Source organism: Aedes aegypti, chromosome 3 (assembly GCF_002204515.2).
Source record: "Aedes aegypti strain LVP_AGWG chromosome 3, AaegL5.0 Primary Assembly, whole genome shotgun sequence".
Classification (NCBI taxonomy): domain Eukaryota; kingdom Metazoa; phylum Arthropoda; class Insecta; order Diptera; family Culicidae; genus Aedes; species Aedes aegypti.
Window position 1 is genome coordinate 17,277,964 of NC_035109.1, and position 8,334 is coordinate 17,286,297.

Genomic DNA, 8,334 nt, shown 5'->3' on the forward strand with positions numbered 1-8,334 from the left:
GCGAACTTTCTTTGTTCATTGACTATTTTCAAATATGTATATCACAATTAGCTCAACGATACTCTATGTTCTGGGATGTTGATTTTTTTTTATTATTCCGAAAAGATCTTCCACCAGAACCGTCACCAGTTTTATTTAGTCATGCTCTCTACAATTTTTGACATTCATAGCTTGGAATATACCTGAACGACCACCACGCTTTTTTTTGCTATGGGGTTGGTGGTGTTGATCTCGGTAAAAGCTTCGAGAATGCCGATATTCATTCTAAGTCAATCATTATGCCAAACGGCCATTATGCCAAATGACCATTATGCCAAATGGCCATTATGCCAAACGACCATTATGCCGAACGACTTTATGCCAAACGGCTTTATGCCAAACGACCTTATGCCAAACGACTTTATGCCAAACGGGGTACAATCTCATGGAACGACCAAATGAGCTGAAATTTAGCTCTAACACTAAGGAACAAACGTGGAGGGTGCCCCGTGGAATTATACAACTTTATTTTTCTCCCATACTGAGCTGGGCCAGTCTAATGTATATGTGCGTTTCGTGACGATTTGCGCTCCAGATGCGTTAGTCTGGAGCATTTTTACCAGCTGTCAGTCGTTCCAACTAACGGGTTGGATTCGTTAGATGGTAGGCAGTCGTGTTCCCACCAGCGAATCCTCGCTGTATCGGGATTACCCATGGATTGGTAGTAAAAATCATCCAAGACCACTGTGCGTATTTTTTTAAATACGTGAAAAGTCATAATTATGGAACATATAATATATAAATTAAAGACCATCTTGATCACCGAAGTTTATTGCAAAATTAATCAAATTCATTAATATACAACGTAAAGGATGAATGTCAACATTGACAAATTTTATGACAAGACATCCAGAAGATTTGAAAAAAAAAACTACGTGTGCCTAAGTTGATTTTAACGAGATGACCATTTTTTCGGTTGCTCCAGATCCTCTTAGGAGCTTTATAGTGGCCACCTATATCCAAGAACAATCCCAATCATCCGTTATGTTTAGTAATTGATTTCTGATATGTTTGGAAAAAACCGCAGTGATCTCGGATGTTTTTTCACGAAATGATTATTTTTACGGATGTTCCGGATCTTTCAGAGGCCGTTATTGTGACCACTTAGGTCCATGAACAATTCAAATAATCTATCGCGTTCTACAATAAGAAATTCTGATGAGTTTGCAAAACATCGCAGCTGTCTTGGATTATTTTCATGAATTGACATTTTTTTACGGATGTTCCGGATTATCCACCGGAGAATCACGTTGTTTACCATCGAAGCCAAGTATTTCACAACATGTAAGAGACTATTCCTGAACTAAACGGCACCTGTCTGATAAGATTGTGGTCACTAGCCTCGTTATTCAAAAACCAGAGCAACCTGATCAGATTTGAGTGAAAAACAAGAAAAAACAGACATACTCACATCTCACAAAAACGGGGAGGGTTTTAGCGGGGCGGCACCAACGCTGAGAGCTAGTATGATTATTTCCTTCTACTATAAATCAAAAATTTAAGAAATCGGTTATAGCATTGTTGAGAACGAACATTTTGAAATTTGTAGTTTCATTCTGAAAATTTACGGTTAAAATTAACGTAACGCGACACCATAATTTTGCACCTAGTGTAACTTTTCGAAGAATGGTCCGATTTTAAATCTTTTTTTATGGAAACACGTATCTTGACGAGTAGGAAGAGAATCCAAAATATGAGAGTTCTATAAGAAGTATTTATTTTACAATGTCAAAAATTAGGCAATTTTCGTAACGCGACACCATAATAATGTGACTATTTGAAAAAATACGTTTTCAAAGAATTAATAATGCGTTTGAAAAAACAAACCAAAACATAACAATGTCATCAAAAACCCTTCTAGTTGACAGATAAGACAGTCATATTACACTTAATAAACTATGATACAGGGCTTTTGTAAAAAATGTTGTTGAATGTCTCAATTTCTCACCAATAAAATATACAAACTTCATATAACTTTTCCGGTATGATTTTTACTGTATTTTCAATCAAATTTTTGTTTTTTATACAATTTAACAAATACTTGATACTTGTTGGCCCATGTGCACAGCCTACTCCGAAGTCTATGGCCTCGTCCAGGTTCTCTGTTGAATATTTACCTTGCTTGTCGTTCTTCCGCCATACGGACAACGTGACCAGCCCAACTCATCCTCCGAGTTTTATACGCTTGATCCACCTCTTTATACTCTTGGTACAACTTGTTATTCATGCGACGCCGCCAAATGCCATTTTTTTTTATTTACCGCCGACTATTGTTCGCAGCACTTTAGCACAGTTCCGAGCACTTTTAGAACTGATTGCGCAAATTTTCTTCTATCTCTTATGGTTACAGAGTTATCATAAATTTTCTTCGAAAAAATTGTTGTTTTCAAATGCCGATACAAAAATCTCCCAAAGGCGCAATAATATCTTTCTCTGTTTATGGTGAGAAAATTGTGAGGACAATTTTTGTTTGAAATGATTGACAAAATTTCAAAAATAATATGTTTTTAAACGAAAATCGTCCATAACTTGAAAAATAATCGAGATAGCTCTTTGGTGCCTTCAGCAAAAATGTACAAAATTGAAAGTTCTGAAAGTGTTTCATACGAAGTATTCATAAAAAATCAACGCTAAAAAATATATTCACCAAAAACCGAATTTTATATGGTAAAGAGAGCGAAAAAAGAGATATTTGCTGGAACAACCGAAATAACTGTATGTAAAGTCATTTAGAATTGAAAATATATGTTATTATATAAGATCGATCACAGTAAGCGAAATCTTAAGAGTTAGGGGTAGAAAAGTTAATTGCTGAAGCAGTTTTAACAGTGATCCATGGAACATTAATCCATAAACGAAGTCTTGTTATTTCACGCGACATAAAGTTTGTCCAGCTAACCTATGACGTGGTTGGTTATAAATTGCTACCACTTCGGCTTACTAAGCAGAAGGTCATGCATTCAAACCTGTCCCGTTTATTATATTATCAACCCAAAACGATAACAAAACGTATATTTCGAAGAATTCCTTCAAGTTACCAAAACCTTACTTCCCGTGATATCCTCTCATACAAATATAGAAGTATCTGCTATTATTCTATCTGGACATCCAACAAATATCTCTTTTTTCGCTTACTTTACCATGTAGGGTAAATGATGGCTTCGGCACCCTGAGGGTATTTTCGGCAGCACTAACTTATCGTCCTTGTTTAAATTTATCTACGGAACAAGAGTTAACTTCAATGTACCCACCATATTCCTTGAACTATAATCTTCCATGTGAATCTCATCTTTCACAAAAATATTATATTACATGGGTTTAATCTTTAAAAGAAAAAAAAATGCTTACGAAATTGTCGTCATTCGTGAGCTGCCGAATAAAACAACACAAGAACAGCTTAAGAAAAACTCACCACTTTAACGGTCCAATTCTCCGCTTCAATTCCAATTTTTTCACAAAAGCAACGCACCGATCACTTATGCACTATTGAACTTTCGATTTGTATATAAAGAACTCCAAAATACTTAATTTTAATGCTTCAAATCTCAAATTGAAATTAATGCACTTTGATTTCCTTGGCAATCACTTTTTATTACTGGACAAGGTTGCCAGGAAACCATATTCAATTGCGATGTATTTATTATTCACAATTTAAACTCATTGAAAAAGTCGAACACAACTAATCAATTTATTGGAATTAGGCAACAAAGCATGCATTGGTAATAATTGAGCCTATCAATACTTTCCTTATCTGCGTATTGTAGCGCATAAACATCAATATACTGAGAAACATATAAAATATACGTCTTTAAAAAGGTTAACTACTTTGGCAACACTCCTGTTGTTCTGCAGGCAATTCGCAACCACGAAGCAAAAAGAGATTCCACAAAGCACTCGCACCAACGGAAAACCTCGTAAGGAACTGTCATCATGTGCGTGAAGAAAAAGCAAAAAACATCTCTCCTTGTTTTTCTCACAGAAAATAAAAGAAAACATCAGCAGCTTCGTAGTCGCGAATCAGTGGATGATATTTATGTGTCAAGTCTTAAGTAAATTGATTTGCAAAGGGTCTATTATGATTTTCTCATACACTGAGAATAATATGAACGCAAATAAATTTTACTGGCACAGTTTGGATTTTGATCCGATCAAACAATATTCGGAGAGTGCTAATCATAAACTATCAAAAAATCGTGAAACATCGCAACCGGATTTTTTTTTTAATGTTACCATTCACTCTCTCGGTAATAACATGGTGATAGAGCATTCAAAAGCAACATCCTTTACAGACCACAACCATATCGAGCCATTCAGCGAATATTTCAATTCACGGTGAAATTATTTACCTTTTGCATTTAAAGAAATTTGAAAACAACTGCGCAAGTACCGTCGTTGGGGGTGAGATTTGGCCAAAAATGCGTAAGTCCTCATTTATTTTTACACAACTTTCGCAATTTGCATGGTATGTTCGGCTAAATATGAGAATACTTTGCAAATGCTGAACAAATTATTGAAATTTGATTATTTTCCTTCAAATAAGAAACCTATGAAAATTGGCACAAACTCACCCCTTCGAGGGGGTGACATTGGGCCAAACATATTACACTCAGGAAAGTGAACTATCGATAAACATAGGAATCCCTTATGAAAATGCGCCTCAAGACATCGGATTGAAATTCATAAATTTACGTAATAAAACCGAAATTTGAAAACAAAAATAGTTTTCGCGGCATCCTGGAATCGAACCAAGAACCTTCCGATCGATAGGTTTGTACGCACTCCCCTTGTCTATCGACGCCTTAATGTGGGGTGATGCTAAAACGATACCTCCAACTTTCGTATTGCAATAATCGTTCCATCATTCTTAAGGCAAAATATATGAATTTCTATAGTCCAGTTCGCTGCGTGTAGAATTGATACGTAATAAGAACAAATCAAGAGAATCGTTTTCCTTTCAAGTTTTCCAGAGCTTTCCAATATAATGGATGATACGATGGACAGGAATGTGAGATTTCAAAATAGTATTCGTACACTTTAAAGCGAGATTATCTTTGAAGCCTCAAAAGTGACAATTTAAAAAGGCCTTTTTCAAGCTTTTTTCGAAGATGTATTAAAAATAAACTACTAGTTCCATGAATCTATTATTTTGATGGTACAATCAAGCTTCGTTCGTTGCGCTAAACCTATAGCCCACTTAGTGCAAGACTTTGACTAATCGGGCTGAGTTTCGAGCCTTCAAATAACAAAAAAACGGAGATATCAACATTGATAAATTGCGTCTTATTTCAGAAAATGACGTTTGCTTTCTTTTTTGGTGGGCTACAGCCCAACTAACGGGAGCTCAATTGAAACGTAGCCCACTTACAGATAGTGCAACAAACGAAATTCGACTGTCGTTGTAGATAATTTCAAGGACTAACGTTTACAATATTGAGAAGGTGATATATTCCGAAAACTGACAGCTACTTGATTACGTCATTCCTATCTATCTCGAACAAATTTGTGAAGAAAATGATTTAGTGGTCCTAATGGTATATAGTACGATAGAAGTGACGTCACATGTGTACAACCAAATTCGAGTTTACACCAGTAAAGAGCCTGCCTTGTTAATTGTTATGCCGTGAGGAATACTACATTAAAGTTTTTTTTAATATGCCCAATGCTTGCTGAGATATTTCAGATTATAATTTGGCCTAATGTCACTCTCGACAACAGTACCTGTAAACTTTGACAGGCACTGGTGCCGTTGTTTTCCGTTCTTTCAAAGGAGAGGAAACCAGTGTGTAGCGAGTAATGAGTTACAGTCGTCTGCACTAACTAGAGGACAGTATGTCCATCTTTTCCTCTTTTATGATTTCTTCCTTTCGTGACGACAAAAGTCATGCGTGTTGTTTGAATGCGGACGGATAGTGTGGATCAGGAGCGAATAAAAGGGATAATATTCCGGCGCTAATTTTAAATCAACATCAAGCGGTGGCAGTAACGCGCAGACAATATAAATTATCCAATAATTAATTGCGTTCTGTGGATTTTCCTTGCAGAGCATAATATTGTGAACCAATTAACAATGACGTCACGCTGCAAGTTCTTGTTTGTTTGGTTGGTTCTTGGTTAGAATCGCACCTGCTGCAAGTTTATAACCATGGCATGTCAATTTTCACAGCCAAAATGCTGCCACAGTGAGACTTGATAAAACAATATTCGATGAAATAAATGGAAACGAAAATAGGCAGCGTCCATTTAGGGATGGTACACAAATTATGTCACGCTAAATTTCGACTTTTTTGACCCCCCCTTTTTTCACGTTTTTTTATATGAGTTCTTCGAAAAATTTTGTAAGGCTTGACACACTCCCCCCCCCCCCCCCTTGGAGCGTGACATAATTTGTGCATGACCCCTTATGATGTAACGCTAAACTGTTCAATTTTCGACCCCCTTCCTCCTCCGTAACGGTCTTTGTATGAAAAAAAATGTATGAGCCGCAACATTTGAGCGTACTTCACATCCCCCTACAGCGTTACGTAATGTGTGGATGGCACCTTAGTCTGCAAAAAATTAACTGGCGTTGTGCATTCAATTTGATTCTCTGTTACTGTATTAATAACTGCAACGCTGTTTTCAGTGCAGTCTGTATTTTTCTGCATTGGCCCTTTCAACGAGTAGAACATAATGAATGACGTTTAATTTCAGTCATTGTCAACACATGCGAAAAGTAACCAATACATAAGCTAGTTTTTGCACAGTTTTGGATTGCCGAAGAGAACATTTTAGCTGCCGACAATAGTAATTGCATTGCCGATAATAGAACAAGTGCCTCGTGAATTTGGCGAGCAAAAGCAGATGGTTTAGAGAACACAATAGTGTTTCGTGTATAATAACCAATGAATAAAGAGTGCTCAAGTGTATTTCAGGTGTCTCTTGCAAATTCTTGTACTTAATTGTTGTGTTTAATTGCCTTTTTAAAAGTCAAGCTGCTTAGACTGCCGAGAATACGTAAGTTCCCCTACATTTTGGTTTATGGTGAATATATTTTTTAGCGTTGATTTTATATGAATACTTCGTATGAAACACTTTCAGATCTTTCAATTTTGCACATTTTTGCAGAAGGCATCAAAGAGTTATCTCGATTATTTTTCAAGTTATAGACGATTTTCGTTTAAAAACATATTATTTCAAAATTTTGTCAATCTTCTCAATTAAAAAAAGTTCCTACAGAGATAATCTTTCTAATGGCAACAAAAGATTTAAAATCCGTTTGCACCTTTCGGAGATATCAGCATTTGAAAACAACATATTTTTCGAAGAAAATCTCTGATAACTCTGTAACCATAAGTTTCTTCGGCAAAAAGTTGCGCAATCAAAAGTTCTAAAAGTGCTCGGAACTAAATTTTTGCGAGAAATTATCGTATAAAAAGTTATCGAGAAAAAAATGATTTTTCAGTACCACCCTAACTTTTTTGTTAAAAAAACCATAACTCGCGAACCATAAGAGATATGAATTTGGGTTCTTCGGCAAAGTTGCTCCAAATCAGTTGTTATAAAACATTGTAGAACATTGTGTAGGCCTAAATACGTCAGCAAAAAAGTGTATGTGCTGATCTCGTAAACCATGTGGGCCACCCTAATTTCACATAACTGAAAAAAAAATTCTGAAAAATATGGAGAAACTTTGCCAAACTCACCGTATATCTAAAATTTAGGTGCAATCATTTTTGTCTTCCTAGAAATGGCTTTGGGACCAATGTGCAATGACTTCGGATCAACAAACGTATCCAGTAAACTCCTGAAGAAAAATAAATAAATTAGGTTTATACTCATTTGAGCTCATACAATTATGTTGTTTACTGGGTTTCTAGGCTAAAAATTGGACTCGGAAAAAATGCGACACAGCCAAAAAGGTTAATTCGTCGAAGTGGTTCGTCCAGCAGACCATCAAGTGGGCTGGGCTATGTGTTTAAAGGTCAGGAAGGCGCCAAACCGGACTGATAAGCAAAACACGGTGGCCAAATTGCGTGCGCGGAAGCTGCACCGTTAGTGGATAGTCAAGTCAAACTATCTCGTCATGGACAACGATGAATTGGTACGAAGCGAAGGACGTTAATGGGGTCCCGAAGGAGGTGAACCCGCCAAATACACCAGAAATCCGTCCGATCGAAAAGTTTTGGGTGATCATGAAGAAGTAGGGTAGGTGTACCAATTACGGACATAATGGTTCCATATTTCGCCACACGTGATAATTTGATTATTTTCAAACTTTTAATCATTCTGTGTGTTTAAGTAGTTTGATATCAAATG